The 21924-nt window shown below is 33.3% G+C and overlaps 1 protein-coding gene and 1 long non-coding RNA gene across 3 annotated transcripts in view; one reads left to right on the top strand and one right to left on the bottom strand.

Moving 5' to 3' along the window:
• Window positions 1–21924, bottom strand: part of LOC128223923 (CCN family member 1-like) — a 301846-nt gene that overhangs the window by 256181 nt on the left and 23741 nt on the right. The window lies entirely within an intron of this gene.
• LOC128223925 (uncharacterized) lies at window positions 9798–20738 on the top strand. 2 transcript variants are annotated; one of them, XR_008259403.1, is made up of 6 exons: window positions 9798–10079; window positions 15214–15357; window positions 15604–15714; window positions 16726–16803; window positions 17687–17789; window positions 18691–20738. It is a non-coding gene; the product is annotated as an uncharacterized LOC128223925 (long non-coding RNA). The 2 variants fall into 2 exon arrangements; XR_008259402.1 differs by lacking the exon at window positions 9798–10079 and having other exon boundaries at window positions 14848–15357.

A 21924-nucleotide genomic window follows, 5' to 3' on the forward strand; every position in this document is an offset into this window, starting at 1 on the left:
TTAAACAGATTGTCGGAGTGGAGCGATTGGGAAAAACAGTAACATGTGAATAAAATAAGGCTGCAAAACAGGTACAGACAATTATATCTATGAAAACACGACTCGTTTAAAAATAGAATGGATTAATATAAATAAATAAATAAATAAATAGATAAATAAATAAATAAATAAATAAATAAATAAATAAATAAATAAATAAATAAATAAATAAATAAATAAATAAATAAATTAAATAAATAAATAAATAAATAAATAAATAAATAAATAAATAAATAAATAAATAAATATACTTATTTACTTTTAAGCTGGGAAATATGAGGTCATATTGACCCAAAATAAATTATTGAACGAGACGATAGAATAGAGAATACTGATTTTGAGGTTAACAACAACTGTATATTATTTCACAAAAATAAGTTAATAGCTGTTTATCTACATGATAACGCATGACGTAGCATCACGTCATGATAACAGTATAGTAAATTGAGAACTCAACTGATATTAAACGCATTGTCAATCAGGTACGACAGTTGTATATTGATCAGAAAAAATAGCCTTTAATCATAGGTCAAATTAATCAATCTTAATACATGAATATTTATTGAGAAAATGAAATACAAACTATAAGATCTTAGTGTGCAAATGTTTGCTGTCTTTTTGCAATGGAAAACTAAAATATATTTTGTCAAACTATCTTATATGTATTGCTATGTTCTTTATTCGGGAACTAAGGGACACATTCAGAACAGCCGCTCACACTAACACTCCAACCACATTCCCGCAAGGGACACTGAAGTAACTTTAGTGGTACAAGGGGGATGACACTCAAGAGATATGTTCGTAATCACCTCACTTACACTCCACTTCATCAAGTCACCAATACAATAACAAATACATGTACTTGTTCATGATCATTTCGGATTATGGTGGTGTTTTCAGTAAACATAAAAAATATGTTTATATAAGATTTGGGTACCTTATTGTTAGAAATGGTGTCAAATAAAAGACAATTACTATTATAATTTGAAATTAATATTTTAAAACAATCGCTTGAATAAACATTTTGGAAATAAACAAAATGATGCAAAACGCATTGAAATGCACGTGTGTGTGTGTGTTTTAATATGCAGCCGTTATGCAATGTATCACGTTAATTAATGTGTTTTCGTGTATAAACTTATTTTTTGTTTGTTTGCAAAAACTGTTTTTTAGCGTTTAAAAATACTAAATGTTAAGTCGAAAACACATGGAAAGAATAAGCAAATGAATCGGCTTCGGGTGTGAAAATAATACATCATAGTGAATAACAACTCAAGCGATGTAGGATATTTTTTATAATAATAAAAATGATAATAATAATAATAAGAAGAAGAAGAAGAAGAAGAAGAAGAAGAAGAAGAAGAAGAAGAAGAAGAAGAAAAAGAAGAAGAAGAAGAAGAATAAGAGCGATAATAATAATAATAATAATAATAATAACAATACTACTACTACTACTAATACTAATACTACTAATAATAATCCAACTGACTGTTTTTTGGGAAAGACATATTAATGCCCTGACCACGCTCTGTAATAAAAATCTTGCGTAAAACCTCAAAGCTGCAATGTATGTGATGTTAGCGGCCTATCGGCATGTCAGCCAAGCGGCGTGAAGTAAGCGGCCACCTAAAATTGCTTCCTAATTCAAAACATTATATATGCGCTTTCTTCTAACACAATAATTAATCTTATGTTCCTATTCACAAATCAATATCCTTAAGCGAATACCGGCATTTTCCCTAAATGGATTGGTGATCAAATTTGTTTTATACTCGCTTTAGAGTGTTGATTGTTTCGTAAACAAGTATTGTTTAAGAAGCAAACAGATATAAAAATGATTTGTGTTAATCTATGAATACATATGCTTTGATTAATCATTGTTTTCATAAAATGAAACGAATGTTCAATTGCATTGAAGTAGAGAAGTAGGACGCTAGGCCACCAACTTCACTCCGCAAGGCCGCTCGTTCCCAGATAATATTCAAGAGACCGGGATAATCCATTGAAGTACATTTTACTTCAATAACGTGGACTTCAAAAAAATTCAATTCTTCAAAAGGATGCAAAAATCACATATTTATTTTTTGTGCTGATCTCAAACGCTCAGCAAACTTGATGGATGCAATTCATTGATGGCTGTGATAAAAGGCAGCTTCATGTACGTGAATTAAGCGGCATAGCGGCGTGAGGTAAGCGGTAAAGCGACGTAAATTAGCGGCCTTGCGGCCTAGCGGCGTGAAGTTGGCATCCTAAAGTCCTAAATTTGTTCTCTATCTCAAAGAAATTGTGCATGTGTTTAATTGGAAACTAATGATAAATCAATGTTTTATTCACAATTATATTATAATAGCGGCCTTATATCATTTTTTATTCAAAACATTTTTATATTAGTTTTTTCTAAAACAATGCTGAAACCATTGTTTTTTATGCGAAATGCAATACTCTGGAGCGATTATTAACATTTGTTTCAAAAACTTGATCGAGCAATCCAGCGCCATAGCAGCGTAAATCTTGGGGCCTAACGGCCTGATGGCCTAGCGGTCTAAAATTCCGATACCACTCAATCCAGCAGCCTAAAAAATAAGGAAAAATAAATGCTTATATGTTCGTAAGAACATTGACCTTTGAATAGAAACATCTAATTTATCATTGTTGAAAAGAACGCATATTAAAAGTTTTGAAATACGAAACGTTGTTAGGCCGCTAGGAGGCGGGGCCGCCAGGCCTCAAACTTCATGCTGTTAGGCCGCTAACTTGGCGTACATGGTTTTACGCAACATGTTCATTTCAGACCTTGGTCAGAGAAATAATATGTATTTTCCAGCCTACATTCAGTTGGATTTATTCTATTATTATTATTATCATCATATAATGATATTATTATTATTATTATTATTATTATTATTATTATTATTATTATTGTTGTTGTTACCGTCATCATCATCCGATCATAGGCTCCCTACATTTCTTGATTTGCTTTCAGTCCGAGATGTAATTTTCTTTAAAAAGTAGATTCATTCGTTTATTATTTCCATATAATGTGCTTTTTTATAAAGTCTTAATTTATTTTCTAACTCTAAGACCTATTTAAAAAAAAACAACAACAACAGAAAAAACGAATTTTAACGAATTTTGGAACTGTTATTTTAAATATTCACAATCCAAAACATATGTTAACATTAAATACTGTAAACACCACCATAGTGAAACAGATAATCCGATATGATCATGAAAACATACATGTATTTGTACTGAATTGGTCATTTGATGAGATGGAGTGTAAGCGAGGCGTTTGAAAACAGAAAGATCTTTTGAGTGTCACTCCATTCATTCAACTCAAGTGATCACTTGAGTGTCTCTAACGGGATAGTGGTTGGAGTGTGAGTGAGAGTGCATGTTCATTCGGCCCTAATTTTAAAGAAGATTTTTAAAATAAGACTAAAAAAGAACATGGAAATCCTTGTACCACACAGGGCCAGTCTAAAGAGCAAAAAACCTTAATTTGAACAAACTGTGTAAAGCACCATTACACCATGCTCAAAAACTTTATTTCAAGGGTCTGCGACTTGCGGTTTCAGGAAATTTTCTTACTTTTTTTTTTACTTCAGACGCTATTTACTAAGGCCAAGGCATGCTTTGGCCAAAGGAATATTATTTGATTTTTGTTAGTTAACAGCAAAAATATGAGGCTACATACAACTTATCAAAATTCTTGTCCTTGTGATTGAGAGACATCTTGGGCAGGCCAATTTTTGGCAACAAAGCAATAATTTTATGTTGTTGTTAAATTGGCATTGAAAAAAAAATTGACGCACGGAAGAGTGAACACCGCCTCCCGCACTCATCCACCAATACTTGCACGTGTCTTCTAGGGGAAGGCCTTGATCTTAGGTAAAACCAAACACACGTTCAAAAGCATGTCAATACGAATATCTTAGTGTTTGGTTTATAGCCATAGTCAGGCGCGTAGCTAGCCCTCTATTGGTGAATGTGCTTGCACCCCCTTCGGAACATTTGTAAACCACGGTGCAATCTGGTTCATTCTGGTCGTTCTGAGGTGCTTTATTATGTATTTTGAAATAAACATCAGGTAGTCAAGTATGCGTATTGCAACGTTGTCTGTTTTGTGTCAATATCATATGGATTCAGCCGAGTACTCCTATATCTATATGTACGCGCCTAATAGTCCATTCAACTCTGAATTTTACTAACCTGTGACGGATATCGACCGACACTTGTATCCGAGAACAAGGTGCTGGAAGACAAATATATGTGTATAACGGCCAAAATAGACCTGCAGTACTACTGTGAACATTGCAGTGTAATGGGGATTTGAACGTATGTACAAGGTAATATTATGATGCACACCAATTGCTTGGTCCGGGGTTGTAAGAATCCAATTCAAGCAGATAATAAGTGTCATCTTCAATGTTTCGATATACACTTTTGCAAAGAATGGTTGTTATTGGGTTGATTGTTAAAACAAGAAGTGCAAAATGCATTGTTTGCACAATATCACAGACGGCGAATTTTGTCACCACATTTTCACAGCCCATTCCTGAACGTAGTAGTCTGGGTCTGTTTCAGCATTGATTCAAACCCGCCACTACTAAATAAAGTTGAAACATGCGAGAAATTTGAATTAGCTCGTGAGACAAAGACATTCTGCAGGTCACAACTATAATGGGTTGTACCTGCTATAACCCGTTATTGCACTTTGGACACTTATTCATCATAATTTTATGAGGATGTGTGTACTGTTGCATTAAAAATCATAATTTTTTCATACTTTAAATGTTATATCTAATGTGCATGCCCTACTAAAACGGGCCAGTGTTTTTTGAGTGCCTATTTGACATGAACAATGATGACCTTAACCATAAACTAAAAAAAACATGAAAGTTATTTATACGGCCGCTTTTTAGAGTCATGATCGCGCCATGGATTTAATAAAAATAAATACCCTGTTAAATACATCTGATAAGTTCAATTCAAATTGACGAACGTTGTGCATTGATATATTAACGCAATTGCATGTATTCAGAAAGTCTCTGACGTGTGGCTGAACCAGTGTTAAAATGACCATAGTGAAGAAAGTGAAATTTACTGATTAGTTAATTAATATATTTCGCGCTAATTGTACAATAAGTAAACAGTGAAGGCGTGTCACATTGGAACTGAAATATATGGATTTCAATACAACTTTTGAAGAAGCGCAACATTTGGATTTTTTTATTATTATTTAGGTCTTTGAAGATATTATTTTAGCAAACTTTTATACAATTATCTAAACGAAAAATAGCTCATTGTGATAAGCATACAGATAATTCCCTTTCGAATTCCCAAAACGCTTTAAAGGGTAAAATGGCACAAATTAAACCAAACAAAAAAATCGGCTGAACTTAATCCTGTTTTAAGGGACTTAAGATGTATCGAGCAATTGGGGCCGGAGATCTGAAAATGGTACATGATAAAGCTGACGTCACAGTAATCTTGGACCCTTTTTTATTATCGAAGATTTAATCGGCTGACAACGCGATTTGATTATTTTTGAAACTTATATATCGCACATGTGCATTTTAGTCTTAGCAACAATAACTGTTTATTCGTCGTATTGTTTAAAATTCGAAAATCATATCACGAATAACGTTTGAAAAGTGAATTCTTCGACAGTGTATACTTTTGAAATTCTTTTTCGGGCGGATTCATCTTTCATAAAAACGTGGTTTGAAATATTCATTTCAATTTGAACATCATAACTATTGCATTGAAATAATAAAAAATAAAATAAAAAAGTTCATTCAATAAGTTTTCATAGAAAACATTACCGATAAAAATAGGAAGATCAACCATAATTTATGTCCACTGCCTCATGGGTTTTAGACCTATTTGCGTCGAAATGAGAAATCCTGAGATGAATTGTGCGGCTTCTGCAGTCTGCTCAAAACTACATGTAATCATAACGAATGAGATTTCGGCGCATCACCTTCTGCTCTTAAGAAATGTTTTGATCAGTCCCACAGAAGTACCACAAAGGTTTAAAACAAGCTTTACACTGAAGAGCTGGGCGGAAGGATAAGTATTGAAAATGTATCTGTTCACAAACTTTGACATTGACTCATAGATGTGAGTGCGAGGTTGGTGCCACGACACTTGAAAGTGACGATAATGCAAATGGGGCAATTACCATAAAAATATAAAAATGAGTCATTATCACCATGCGGTTGTGCGACATAGTTGTTTCGCAAGAGACCCTGCTTCGAATCCTAATCCCGAGTGGAACTATTGCTTATCTAGGAAACATAGTATACTGGATACTTAATATTGGCACCGTTTAGGGGCCATTTTGAGTTAACAGTTTTCGGTTTCTGACTTATATTGTCTGAAGGTTGCAACTAAGTTAATCTTATCACTTTCAGCTGTTAAATAAAGCTTAAAAAGGTCATTGCTTGGGTTCGCGTCTAGGCCCTCACACTAAGTGACCGATATTCTATACTGTAATAATTAAGAAAACCCAAATTATTTTTCTTATAAAGATTACACATAGTTGAGAACCAAAATGTTGAGAAAATGCATATATCAAGGTTATGAAAAAAATATCATTATATCGGTATAGAAGCTAGTAGCACATACTTGTACAATGCACAAACCCCCCTTGACCTGCAATCACGCCCACTGCTTTATTTTAAGAGATTCTATCGACATTTCAAGATATTTATGGTGTTTTTCACATTTCAATTTAAAAGTTAACTACTGTGTATTCCAAAGTAATAAAACACGACTTGCATAAACATATATCCTTATATACTCGGTTTTAAAGTCATGCTACAACACATTTAATTGTCAACATTTAAAAACAAGTATCTCTAAGACACAAGTATTATGCTATTCTTGAAATTGTTAACTCTTACTTACGCTTATATAAAGGCAATTAAGTATCCATAAGTTATTTACAGCGACTAAAACATACATGATATGAGTAAAGGGTCTGCCATTTACAGACTATTCATTTGCATATGGTAGACATATTTCATGCATTACTTGTGAAGTGGTAATGCAAACAACACAATGGAACAACTCAATGAAGTCCGAATTCCTCGGTTTAAGTGTCAGCGGCCAGTCATTGTCAGACGGGATACTAGTGTTGTCTCTACGTCGTTCAGTTCAGGATTCAAGCGATTGACTGTTGAATGTTCGCAAAAATCATATTTTAGTATTCTTAGAATTGGACTTTCTTTGGACATTAAGCAAGAGAGGACTTCTGTGACATTTCATGTGTTTCAAATTTAGTTGAAGAGTTACTGGTCAAAAGATCTCATTTAAAGATTCACTCTCACGCCCAAATTAGAGTAACCTCAATTGAAAGAAGTGTTTCAATTTATCAACATTAAGAAATATAATTAAAAAATATAATGAAGGACACCGTCTTTAATATGAAACAAAGGAACATAAAACGGTATTTCTTTTATGAGACAATACTTGATGACTATTATTATCTTAGGACCCACCAGTCATTTATGTTTTGTACGGTTTTAGCTACTGAATACATGTTTATAATCTTGTTATAAGTAAGAAATATTTTCCATAAATGCATAATTTCGCAGTTCGTTTCGCCGATAATAGTTAACACATATAAATACACGGAAACAGCCAGTCATCAAATTATTCACTAATAACGCATCATTACGCGTTAAACAGTAATGTAACAGAATTAAACTTGTGTTTTACTTTTTTAGACCGTTCTTTTTCTAAAGAAATATGCATATATGAACTGAACCTGTACCAATAAACAAGAAGTATAAATTGAAAATAAATAATCTATTACACTTGTTTTATTTCTAATGATTTCGGCAACATTTGTTGACAACGGAAATAGAAAAGGCTATTAATGGCCTGTATGATTTGAACACAATTTATGGAATGAATATCAGCAGCATTCACTCCTTACGCATTCCATAAAGAAAATCTTTTACCTTTGATTAATGTTTATGTAGATCCAGACCAGTTAAGTAGCATTAAAAGATGACAGCTTTTGTATATATAAAATCACAGATTTCGTTGGCTTCAAGACAAACATATCAGTTTGCATGATAAAATAATACGTGCAGGTACATAAGTGTATATTTTTACTCTCAAATACAGATATTGTTAAATTAACCACCAAAACCTGTTTTAATATACTTGAATTCCGATTCAATGCTTTGTCCAAGTAGTTAAGTGATAATCCTTTTAGATGTATCATAGTTTCTTAGCTTAAAAGAGTCATGTAAATAAGAGTAATTATCTTTTTTAGAATAGACTTAATTGTTTTTTATCCTTTATTAACAATGTCAAGATATGTTGTTGTATTTTTAGTCTCCTGTAATTCAATTTTATGAATGGATGTGCACTGAACTCTTAAATATTTGTAGTTTATGTTTTGTCATGTTGTGTACATATGATACATGAATAAACTATAAAACTGCAGTGAAAATCATTTATTATAGCACATTATAAAAAAATATCAGATAACTGTTGTGAGTCACAATTGTTCAATTACTAACTAAGATATATGTGCTTTATTTAGCTTGCAACTCCGAGCATATTCATTTTATCTGAAGTATTATATCCGAACGTATTTGTAAGTATATGTAACTTAAATGGTTTTGAAATGAACTGTTCCCATTTATATCAGTATATAAATATAGAACACGGTTTTCTGTAATATAGAGACGAAGCACATGCGACCATATTTGCCATTCGTTATTCGCAAATAGTTGCGTCAGGTCCGTCACCCTTGGTAGTGACTGTAGGCCAAATTGAAACTTCCTCGACGTTTGGTTCGAATGTCCAATTAAACATTTTAAAATACAACTATTATAAATCATATATTAGCACTTTTGTCATTTGTGTTTATTAAATTTTCAATAAAATAACTAATACAACTAGAAAGAACATGTCGTTCTTATAGTCTGCAAAGCATTGAATATACATCAACCTTTGGGCGACACGAAAACACGGAACGTACGCTTATTGCGAAAATAATTTTTTGAGGGAATTTCGGAATCTTTAAAATTGAACACAATTTACTTTTCTGTTAAAAAATATTATGTTCTTTACATTTATGAATTCTTATCTCAAACATATACCTATGACAAGAAAATTATTGATAAAAATTTAAATGTATCCCAAAGGTTGTTTTCAAAATATACACACTTTTTAAAAATTCATGATTTTTCCTTAAATGGTATTCCTGCTGATTAGTGCTTAATGACTGAACCTTTTTTAAAGCGTTCAAAATCGTTTGCAAAATTGTTTTATTATTTTAAAAAATAAATTGATAGAAAAAAACACAATTACTTTTGGGCGACACAACATATATCCTATGGGCGACACGAGTCTCCCAAAGGTTGCATCAAAGTTACCCAAAGGTTGGATTGGTCTAAATATATATATATATATATATATATATATATATATATATATATATATATATATATATCTACTACAGATATTAAGGTGACCATATATATATTAATCTAGGCATTATGGGGACCGCTGGATTAAGGCGACAAAAATTGGTCTCCTTAATATTTTCAGTTCAGATTTGATGTATCAAATGTCAATAAAAATGTCCACTAACAGTAAGTTGATAAGCTTGAATGTTTATTTACGAGATCATTTCATTGTTTTAAATCTTATTCTCTTTTAATATTAAAAAAAATATTCTTAAACTTTTGAGTGCGTATATTTGTGTATCCATAAAAATAGCTATTAAGGCGACCAGGGAAAAAATCATAATTTTGGTCAAAAATAGCTATATACTAAGCATTTTTTATTTGTTTTACTTTATTTAAAGCCTATTGTATATTATCCCGAAGTTTCATTCCATAAAAAACAGAAATAAGGAAATTCGATATTTCGTGTACCATCAGCATCCAAATTTTCAAGTATACAGAAATTTAACTTTCCGGAATATAACGGAAATTTTCGGGTATCTCCGTGGTACCATCTCCGTGCAATTATGCAGTATGGCGTTCATCTCTTACGGAAAGAGAATGGTAAGTTGATAAGTGTTTAAAATACATATTCAACGTTTTTTTTTTCGTTTATTTTTTATGACTTTTGTGCAGTAGTATAAATCGTCCATCCTTTGGATGAAAAGCAAATGATTTATCCGGATTTTGTTCATCCGAAACTAAATCAATAGTATCAACATCCGGTGTAATTTTTGCTTGTATTTTGGAGAAACTCGATTGATTTCTAGCAAACTTGGTTTACCACTACATCGTCGCTTATTATTATTTGGTATGTTCCAATCTAAAAAGGGATTTGCTCCCTTCACATCTCAGATTTTAATAAATAAAAGACGAAAGGATACAAATGCCTTACATTTTGTTTGTCATTGTCATGTCATTAGTCATTCTAATCACCTTTGAATAGCAGAACAGAACAAACACTATCACCAATTCGTATTGTGGCTTTTTGCATGTGTCTTAAATTCTCATATTTGATAATAAATGCAACAATAAAATATTTCCCTTATTCTGCCACAGTAATATGCACCAGTCAATTGTAACCATGGCCCCTAGTCCAAATAATTGTACGTTGACGGATTTTTTTTAGATTTTTGATATGGCAAATCCTTCACGTACAAATTGTTTAGTATCAAAAGTGGGTAGTTGTTCCGATCAGGATTCCGGGTTAAAGCATATAGCGTCTATAAAATATCATAAAAACAAGAAATATTACCAGATAATGTTATTTTATATTAGTTCCGTACACAAAAAAATAAATATCCAACTAATAATTATGAGTTTGACGGCTTTTCTTCATTTCATTCTGTCAAAACATAACGATATATACATGAAGGGCACCTGCAAGGCTTCAGGGCACAGTTTTAAATCGCTCGGAACATTTCGGCCATGGCCGAGTTGTTACGATTGTATAACGAGGTCTTTCTCGAAGCTTTGTCGGAGGAGGCCGAGTTCTTACGATTGTAACGAGTTGTTCCCCTTCGCATAATTGTTGTCAGTGTCGGTCAACTTTCGTTTTATTGGAAAGGTAAACAACTTGTTTTAATGCATGAAATGCTTGTTTAGTGCAAAATAACATTTCACTTACATGGTAAAATATAAATATAACTCTTTATGATCAATATCAACCATAAAATACTTCACTTAAAACAATTTCAATATTTTTAAAACACCCCCGTTTTTTGCACATTCCCGTTTAGACGTTAGGGATTGGAAGAATCCCGTATAACACGTCTATTATTTTAGACTACCATGGCCCCCAGGTATTGTCTATACCGGGGATAGCACGGGAAATGGGCCATGTTTTACCTTCCAGGTGGACCGGCAGTGCTGAGTGAATGCGGTGTTATTGGTTTTTGCGCTGAAAACAGGGAATGGGCCTAACCTAGGATGTCCCCAGGGGCATTTGACGGGGATCTGGTCATTTCGTAACCTTACCATTTCGTAACTGCTGTCAGAATCTTGGTTAATTCGTAACCGTCCAGAACACAATTGCTCATATGGTAACCACCATTTAACAACGTGATAAATAGTACACTTAGCACCTCGTTAAGTGTATTGTTTGAACCTGGATGTATATGGCACAGCAACCAAGACACCAATTGGGAGACATTACTCAAATTCTCACTAGTAGCAAGCCAATAATTTGTGTTACTCAATAGTTATTAGATAGATATATATATATATATATATATATATATATATCATGCTAGATCAGACATGATTTGTTATACTACCAAATATGTTAATTATTTTCTCACATTTTGCTTACTTATAAACAATAATCTAAGACTGATTGCGATGTATTTTTACTCATATTACGTTTATATCAATGATCATTCTTGACCTATTTCATTGACTAAATTTGTTTGAATTGTTTAAAACGAACAAAATTTTGTTCTGTTCTTTTCTCAATTGATCCATATTCTGCATACTTTATATCAGAAACCGACAAAAAACAGCCTAAAATTATTAGTTATGGTATTAATTACCAATAACAAGATACAAAATTAAACATATCAGCACATTTTTAATACAATAAGCATATAAAAAGCGCATACTCTCATTCGGCAAGCTCACTACATTTTACAATACTTCTATGCAATTTAAAAAAAATGAAATTCTAAAGTTATATGGTCTATATATTTAAAAAGTATTGGCTTAAGGTCACAATTCCTCTCAATGGTAGAACATCTATGAATTAAAAAACTATTACATTTAATATTCAGCCTACTTATAATATTTCCTTCGCAACATAAAAAAATAGCTAGTGTGAATGTTTCTATTTGTCATAGTTTCAGAGTTTATTGGCAAATCGCACTACACTATTAGGAATAAAGAAGGAATACAACTACTAGATTTAACTTTGTTTATGTTGTTATTTTTATGTTTTATACTTACAGTAAACTTATTTTGTAAATTCAAATGGTATTAAATTAATTCTTCATAATTATAGGAGTCAACGGTTAAGATATGACCATTCGATTTCTTAACGGTTACGAATTGACTAACACAATGGTTACGAAATGACCAACAATGAGCGGTTACGAAATGACCATAATTCATTTGAGAGGGCTTTTACCAGCTGTTTGTCTGTGCAGAGCGGGAATTTTACCTGGGATTGGCTGGACCGAAAGTCAAAGTCCCCGCTATTAGCAGGACCTTGGGGGCCCATGCTGCAGTTGACTGTTGCATTATTTGGATTTTTCTTATTAAGAATAAGTTAATAACTTTACGACACGCCCCCCTACAGTATTTTATAGTCAAGTTAAGTAATATTTATTTACAGAAATTGGATAACTTAACAAGTAAAGTAAACTGTACTGAGCTTTTGAACAAACCTTCATACTTATAAATCAAAATTGATATTTTAGGGTCCACACTGAATAAACCCAAAATGTTAGTTTTGATTTGCTAAATTCGAACAGTATTTAGTCTATCCACACAAAATTTACAGGATCATCAGGTAACAAATTTTCTAAATTCTGTGACCAAAAAAATACTGTTCAAAATTGTGAGTATTCATTTATCTTTCGTTCAGTAAAGAGCATGCAATGGCATAGTGGCTGGATTAGATAATCTGACAGCGGTGCTGGACGTCAGGAGTTCAAATATTGTTGTGAGTTCAATGTACCAAAAGAATACCTTTGGAATACACAATTATCTATAAAAATGGCAGAGCAAATTGCCCATATTGTAGTAATGTCTTAGATCCAGCTTGGATAACTTGGACACAGTAAGCGGTTCACACCCAGGGAAATTCTCAGATAAAACAGTGCCTATAAACTTGAACATTGCATTTTTCATTGAGACAATTAAAGAAAATACATTATTGCTGATCTTCTGAAAACAAATCTTCTAACATTCAAATATTTAATTTGTTGGATGAACTAAGGTTTATATTGATAAGAGATCGCTTCAGTTGGATTTAAACTAATCACCAACAAAAATATATGCATTTAAATCACACAATGTAAACAACTGCGCCACATATCTTATCTGTATGTTTTGGGTTTTTAAAATTTAGCAGTTAAATATAGATAAGCATACTGGTAGGTCTGGTTGGTCTGTTGCTTTAGTTGCTAAGTAAACATAATGTCAGTGATTTCATCACTATTTCTATTAAAATATCAGTTTTCTTCTTCAGGGCTTCTCACATTTGCACCATTTTTTTACCAATTGAATCATAAAAAGATAACAAACACAAGAACTTAACACTTTGTGAATATTTAAGGAATGTAAGGGGTCAGATTTCAGATTGCTCATTATTTCTGGAACACTAAATACTTTTTTGATTGTGTACACTGCACTTTCTTGTTAAGCATTCATCCAAATCATTTGGGTACATTTTGGCAGAAAAACTGCTTTTGGATTTATACTGGTCATCAAAACCGGCACTGACGAAACATAAGACGTGTTTAATTAATGTGCGGGAATGAGGTTTAAAGGTGTCGGCCGACAACGAAAGGCTTGCGGGTTGCAGTACCCCTTCAAGTAGTTCTTGAAAAAAATGATTCTCTCAGGTAGCATTTGATTATGTGTACATTGTATTCTTGTATGTATTTTCAAGTTTACACATGATTTATATAAGGTTTGTATAATTTTAGTTTTATTTAAGTTTTAAAATTTTGACATTTTTTTTTAAGATTTGCCTGCCCCTATCTGAACACTTAAATTCTTGGCCTTTGGACTATTGTCTGCAACTTCAAAACACACTTTTTGGAACAGGACACATTTTCCTGATATTTTATCCAGTTTGACTGCAACATAAGTTGTATTTAACATTAATTTAAGTAAAAAATGACATTTATATTTCCATAATTACCTGGTAGTTATTTGTTAATTTGTTTTAATTCATGGATAGTTTTATTGCGAGTGTCATGGAAAGCTGTACACAACATGCAAACTGAGAATGAACTGTGTGTGCCGGCTTTGTGAACAAAAACGCAAGGCGGCTATGGTAAGTTGCGTCAAGATATCCTTGGGACCCCCCCCCCCCCCCCCCGGACACGCAATACAATTCGTGTTTCGCTGATCTGTTTGCTGGGATCAGATCATCCATTTATGGCACTCTGCCATGAATGTGAGGGAGTTTAAAGCTATTTCTTATTTTCCTGTGTAACTATATTGATGTTTGATTAAATTTACGCCGTCGTGTTACTGAGTAACCATTTGAAATTGGGCCAAAATCATCAAGCTAGAGTTTGCATAATCTTTTTCAAACTTCTGGGAGATTTCTGCTCTTGAAAGTATTTGCTCGCAGACCGCCTCAAAGTTACACTTTGTTCAGTATTTAAAGCTTTCAGATACACTTTTTGTTAATTGAGATCTTAATGACGCTACATTGTACTTCTAAGTAAATAGATGCTCAAAGTAACAAGATGCTCTGGGTGTTCACTGGGTGACAAAGGCTACCCTGTATTGGTTGTTTCTTTTTTCTGAAAAGATGTTTCTAGTGAATTGCCAAGTTGCAGTGGTTTTGACGCCACAGAACCAGCACAGCTCCATGACAGATATATATATGTTTTCGTCATTGATGTCGGTACTGCTGTATTGGTGGCCTCACAATTTCTGTGTGGAAATGTCATCTGATACACTCATAACTGCGTATTTCTAGCATAGCTTTCATAAGTGCATGGCCATTCTCTGTCATTTTCAGATACACTGTGTTGTGTGTGGATAAGAAATGCAGAGTGGTACCACCAATCACCTAAGCCACCATTCCCCTTACAGACAAAAGGCTCATGGAGACAGTTCCTGCAGTTTACAGCAAAGCTCTCAATTGTAGCCCTACAAACTTCAGGTAAGTGATAAATCTGGGCTTCAAGATATCTCTGTACTCACTTTAAGTTTATACTTCATTTGAACAAAACTTACAATTTCAGCATCAAAATCCAGGTTTAGATCCCAGAGCGAACCTTGTCTCCTTCATTAAACTTCATTTCAGATGATCTATAAGCCACATACGTGTTCACTACTTATGGCGGATAAGAACTTTCGCAAATTGATTATAAATGCGTTTTCCCAGATATACAACCTCCTCTTGCAGATACTGCCCATGGTGAAGCTTGGGTGCACTGGGCCGGTTATCCAGCCGAGTGGAATCCACATCTCCAGCTGAACTTGGGCCGGGAATTATATAAGAATCCTTAGCAGCATGGTGAGCTTTTGTGTATTTATTTCCAGGCTCGTATACCCGTCCAGACTTCTGCGTTTAAGCTTTCCTTTCGTCATTTTTTTAAAATAAGGTATCTCAAGTCTTTCAATGAAATCACAACTTTGGAGGCTAGATTTAAATTAAGGAACCATTATGTGTAGAAAGCCTTTTGGGTGATTTAAAATCAAATTAGTATAATTATAATTGGCCTTGTGGACCTTTCATTCTTTACTTTGGTAAGAGCCACTTAAGTATGTAAGAAGGGGGAAGGGGGGGGGGGGGGGGTACAGATGTGATAGTAAACAGTGTTTAATAAGGTATATTTGTTTTTATTTTATCACCATTTTGAAGGTAATGATTGTGTTAAATCAGGGATAAGTAACAAGTTTAACACAAACACTGTAACATGTTCTTTATTTCAAATAAAGCTATAAATTATCTCTGGAGAATTTAGTCTGATCTCCATTTCTCAGAAAATGTAGCTGTCTAAGTGCCTATTCCATCAATGAGTATCACTGTCTTTAAATTGCTGTTGTGGTACAGTTTAAATAGCAAAAGTTTTATGGCCCTGCTTGTTTGCAACTCCTCATTCATTTTTGTACAGCGAGAAAAGTAAGGGAATTCTAGAGATTTACTAGTATTATGGATTGTTTTTCTTGAGTTGCACAGTACATAAGGAGGAATTAGTGTGTACACAACTCATTTTATTCCTGTTTATTATTTATATATGTAACATAGATGTGTACAAGACTTACGGTACTGTAGAAACATAACATAAAAGAGCTCACTTTGATTAATTTTCTCAAAAAAAGATATCTTTACTGTTAAAGTTAGAACTTTTACTGCATAGTAAGTAATGTCTTCTGCTCATCTTTATGACATCATTACATGGAATGATGTCAACTTCCCAAGACACATTTCCACATGGCGCAGCTCATTTATATATATTGCTGATGGATTGTTTAGAATGGGACAGTTTTAATTGGACATAATGTTTAAATCGCCATTTTACAGAGTGCCAGCCAGTCATTGCTGTTCTTTGCATTGCTGAGGAGGACAGTCCTGCCAACATAACAGTTTGTTCAATAACAGGTAAAAAACTGGTCTCACTTTACATTTTCAACCACTGTTCGATCGTAACAATTATCGAAGAACCGGCTAGTCTCAATCATGCAGCCACTCTAATTAGAGTCAAAGAACGATATAGATCCGGATACAAGCGTCTAGATGATCGAGACTAAATTGGCAACATGAGAACATTTAATTCACTTCCTGATTCTTGAAAATTACGTGAACAAATCCCATTTAAAGTTTGATTAATTTTCGGACAAATGTGTTTGTTTTAATTTGCCTTCCACTTAAAGTAAACGTATATATACTGGGCAAGAAGTGCTGAATTTCATCGTGAATGACAGTGATTACCCGAAGTTTGAATTTGGTTTGGACATGTTTGATGGGAATTCAAAGACATTTTTTGTCAGCAGTCTTATATCACAGGTTTCCATGCATTTTCGCATAAATTGGTTCATTCCAAGATAAAAATTATAACCTTTTTCAAAACATTCAATCTGTGAGAGTGCAGCTTTAATAGACCTGTAAAGACTTGTCGATGTGAAACTCTCAATCAAACTATGGTAAAAGAATGTAAATGTGGGGCTCCGTGTGCGTCATAGACTGTGTTAATTTTTATTTAATATGATGAAGAGGTAGTTAAGTTATCTTTGTTAAAAGTCTTCATTTGAAGCAAAAAATGTTTCAATACCCTGTATGAATTTTCTTCACCGGATATTGATTCATAAAAACATTGCTCCAGGGTACGGAGCTATTTTTTCCTATATGTCTATATGGAAAAATCTTCTCCTCAGAAGTCAACTTTGTTCCCCAATGTGCAAGGCACAATCTGTGAAAATAATTTCAATAAAAGTCACTGATTATTATTATTGTTATTATTATAAATAAACTTTTACTATTTCAGGAGACAAACAGAAACACAGAGGTGCTATACATTTCAATGGAAAAACAAAAGCATCTCCTATCATTTTGGCGTGGCTCAGATCAAGAGGAGAATTTCAAGAAAGGTAATAACTGAGCAACTAAGAACATGCAGGTTGCACCGGTTACAGTGTAAGACCCATCTCGCTTCATAAAAATTGATAATCATCAATGTATTAAATCAATAAATTGAAAGCAAGTGTCTTGTCTTTTGCAGTGTTTTTGAAATAGAATATAATTTTTTAAAAAAGACTAAATAATTTTTTAATATGATTGTGAATATGTGATGTTTTCTTCTGATCATTCTCTCTCAAAAACCAGATACAAAAAACATGTTTGCAATTTTTTTTTGTTTTACTTGTAAATATAGTTTTAAGGTTGTATTTTAGGAAAAGCTTTTTATTCTGCTTAATACAAACTTAAATATTGTAAGAGTTATGGCCCTTTGTAATTTTTAAACAAATACATTTTTTTCTTCATGTTTTTGTAAGCCCATTATACAGGGACTTTTAATATTTTCACCAGCTGCATTATAAAGTCAGATCAAAAGTGTTCAGTAAGTGTCCAAACAATAACTAAGTTAGAATCCTTTCTCAAATCAAGTGAGCGATATAGGGCCATCTATGTGTTTGTCTGACTAAAAAACAATAATCAATCTTTGAGGTAAATTGACAAATATTGTTGTAGAATGTTTTGTGAAGACATACAATTGGATTACTTTTGTGTCAATAGGATTTAGGTTTCTGCACATAAAAAATATTTAGAATAGCATTTGGGTCAGTCGGTTCACGTTCAATATTACTGATAGTATAAGTGGAAGCAGTGACTTAAAATTAATTACCAAACAGTTTCTGCTCAATTGCTTTGAGTAAATTAACATACGAGTTATGAAACTTGGAATACTAGTTCTTGGTGGCATAAATGAAAGACCTTGTTTTGTCACATTGACTTGTAATCAAGCACTAACTTCCTCTAAAAAAATTTCAGGTGATGGTTGGCACACACAAGAAGACATAGGTCACAGGTGTCCAGGCATATGAGCAGACAGGAGTTTCACACTCTGCCAAACTTACTTCATCAGAGGAGCAGAAGGCTTCTCAAGATCCCGCACTGCACACTTAGATATAGTCTTTGACTACAACAAGGGGATGAAAGTACAGAAAGGTCCAATTGAAATCAATTCTGTGCTGCGTCATTTCTTCATTCTGGAAGTCGATGGACATGATTTATCATGGCATCAAGTGTGCAGTTTGCCGACTATCAGCAGTCTTGTTCACCAGCTGTGCAACTTGAGCTGGTAGCTTTATTGCTTGAAGCCACTGCATAAAAGGGGGAAGGTGCAGGCTCATCAAAAAGTCTCAAAAGTTGAAACTAGGAAAAGAAGTTTGTGAAAACAATCGTTAAAATGATTTGGTTTCCTTTGAAACTTAATACATACTATGTGTATGTTGAATGAATTGAGATGCTTAAATAAAGAACCGCTATTCAAATATCAGGAAACTGCATTTTTCATACTAATGGGTAAATGATGTCGCCATTTCCTGTATGTATTTAAATAAGATATGTTTCCACAATTAATATTTTTAGGGAATTTTTCTCAACCTAATGAATGAGATTAAATTGTACAGCGTTATATGAGCTTAATATGTGTTTTCTGTTTCTTTAAAATTGGTGAAAAATTGTCAGAAGATAATTAGACCAGTATCCATTACTGCAATCATACAATCAAATATACAGGGACAAACCCACTGGGCATATAATATAATTAAACCCTGTTTAGGGGCACGAGGCAAACAGAGTTACTTTCAAACGTTAAAGCTGCACTCTCACATTTTGGACGTTTTGACAACTTTTCTCATTTTATGTCTTGGATTGGAACCATCCAATTTTTGCGAAAAATTAATTGGTAGATTTTTCTATTTAAGTTAAAAATTGATGTTTTATGCACTTTTCTTAAACCGTTAGTAACATTAATTTTCGAACGGAAATCTGAAATCTGTGATCTGATCTTTTGTCAGCAATCTTTTATCATTGGTTTGCAGATAATTACGCCAAAAAATACTCATTCCAAAACAAAAAAGGTGTGAAAACGGTATAACTGTGGGAGTGCAGCTCTAAATGTTTAATTTCTTGATTTTACTACTGTATTAGAAATTACAGGGGTTGGAGCATATTTTTAGTGTTTTTATTCCTTTTTTATGATTCATACAGTCATACTTTATTCCTCAGGGCATAACTTACAAATAGACAAAACTGGAAAATGGTCATTTCAAAAGGTCAAAGATAATGCAAGTTGAACAATCATATTGTTCATGGCTTGTTTTTTTGGTATATTTTGTTGCATATGCTATAGAAAAGTTGAAAGTTAAAAATAAATTCATAGTTGAAATAATGGCTTTGAATGGTATTGTCAGATAAGAAACGGCACTATTAAGAAATAGGTACAATGGTACTTTATTTATTTTGATCAATTTTAAATATTGTATGAAAATTATTATCTTATTTAGTACATGAGAACTTTTAAACAGTTATTGACAATATAACAATGTGTATATGAAGCTTTAGATCAACACTTAAAGCTGCATTCTTATAGATTGTCAGTTAAGACACAAAATTGTCTCAAAATCTGCTGATTAGGTTATCATTCCTTTAATTCAGTCATATTAGATAATTCACAATAGAACCAATCAGAAATGTTTGGTAAAACTGCCGAAAATTTCATTTACATTAAATTGTTCGTAATGCTTTTAGCCATAAAACATCATTTTTTAACATAAATATGATAAACTGCAATCTGATCTTTTTTCAGCAGTCTTATATCACTTAAAATTGGGTCTAGACATTTATGCAAAAAAATGTCCATTTATAGACAAACAATAAAAGAGTACCGGTAGTCAAAACGATCAATCGGTGAGATTGCAGCTTTAAATACACCTTTTAAGACCGCTGTAAAATTCCAATGGTTTGCCTAAATTTTTAAAGCTAGCATACTGTTTAATTGACAACCATACTTATTGTTTAAAAGTGTCATGATATCTTTGTACAATGTTTTTATATAATTCATTAAAGAAGTCAAAACAAATTTAGTAAATGTTTATCTTGTAAATTGTTTGCTATTATTTAAATGACCCAGACAAAAATGGGAACGTCAGTGCTAGTTCTTTTACTATTAACATCCCATGAAGTTTCTATTGGTGTAGTAGCAAGGAGGTGTTATATTAAGGATGCATCATTTAAACCAAATTATACATTCATATGCACAACATACAGGCGTGTAGCCGCCTATACGTGAATACGCGGCTGAATCCACATGATTCTGCCAAAAAATCAACCAAAGTTGCAGTATGCGAACTTGACTACATGAATCTAAAACTGGTTATTTTCCAGTACTAAATAATGCACATTGGAACGCCCAGAATGCACTAGATTGCACCATGGTTTTCAAATTTTTCAAGTTTGCCCCGAACCCCCAGCACATTTATGAATCCACATGAATAGAGGGGTAGCTACGCCCCTGACATAATTGAAACCACAGTGTGGCTAAACAACACTTGTATGTTTATCCTACGCAGTGATCTCCCATGGAAATGCAATCGTCAAAAAATCTGAAGGGGATGTTTATATGGACTATATAAGCAATTAAACGGCGCGAAGGTTTGCACAATTGACGTGACGTTAATAACGTGTGATGAAGTGAAGTTTTAAGTCAGTGCGTTTGTTTGTTTATTTCAAAGGAAACATTTTAGCTTGAACGGTATAGTTAAATTTTGTTTGATAAAACGGGCAGTGATACAGTTCTGTGTGAACCTAGGGAAAACTCCATCGCAAACACTTAAACTGATGAATGAAGCATCGAGTGAAACTCAAGTGAAGCGAATGCTCGTTTACAAGTGGCACAAGCGGTTCAGTGAGGGGTGGCAAAGCATTTGTGACGACGTGAGGTCTGGGCGACCGGTTTCACAAACTACAGAGTGTGACGTCGAGGCCATGAAAAACATCGTTGACGCTGATCGTCGAGTCACTCTTTATGAAATATGCAAGATGTTGGACATGAGTTATGGGTCGGTACGGAGGATAATGAAAGACAGTTTGAAAATGAGCCGAGTGAGTGCGCGTTGGGTTCCACGGCTGCTGACAGAAGATGAGATGAGCAAAAGAGTACGGGAATCATGCCGATTCTTAGCTCGGTACTAAAAGGAAGGAATCCGTTTTCTTGAGAAG

The sequence above is a fragment of the Mya arenaria genome, chromosome 17 (genome assembly GCF_026914265.1).
Source record: "Mya arenaria isolate MELC-2E11 chromosome 17, ASM2691426v1".
Lineage (NCBI taxonomy): Eukaryota > Metazoa > Mollusca > Bivalvia > Myida > Myidae > Mya > Mya arenaria.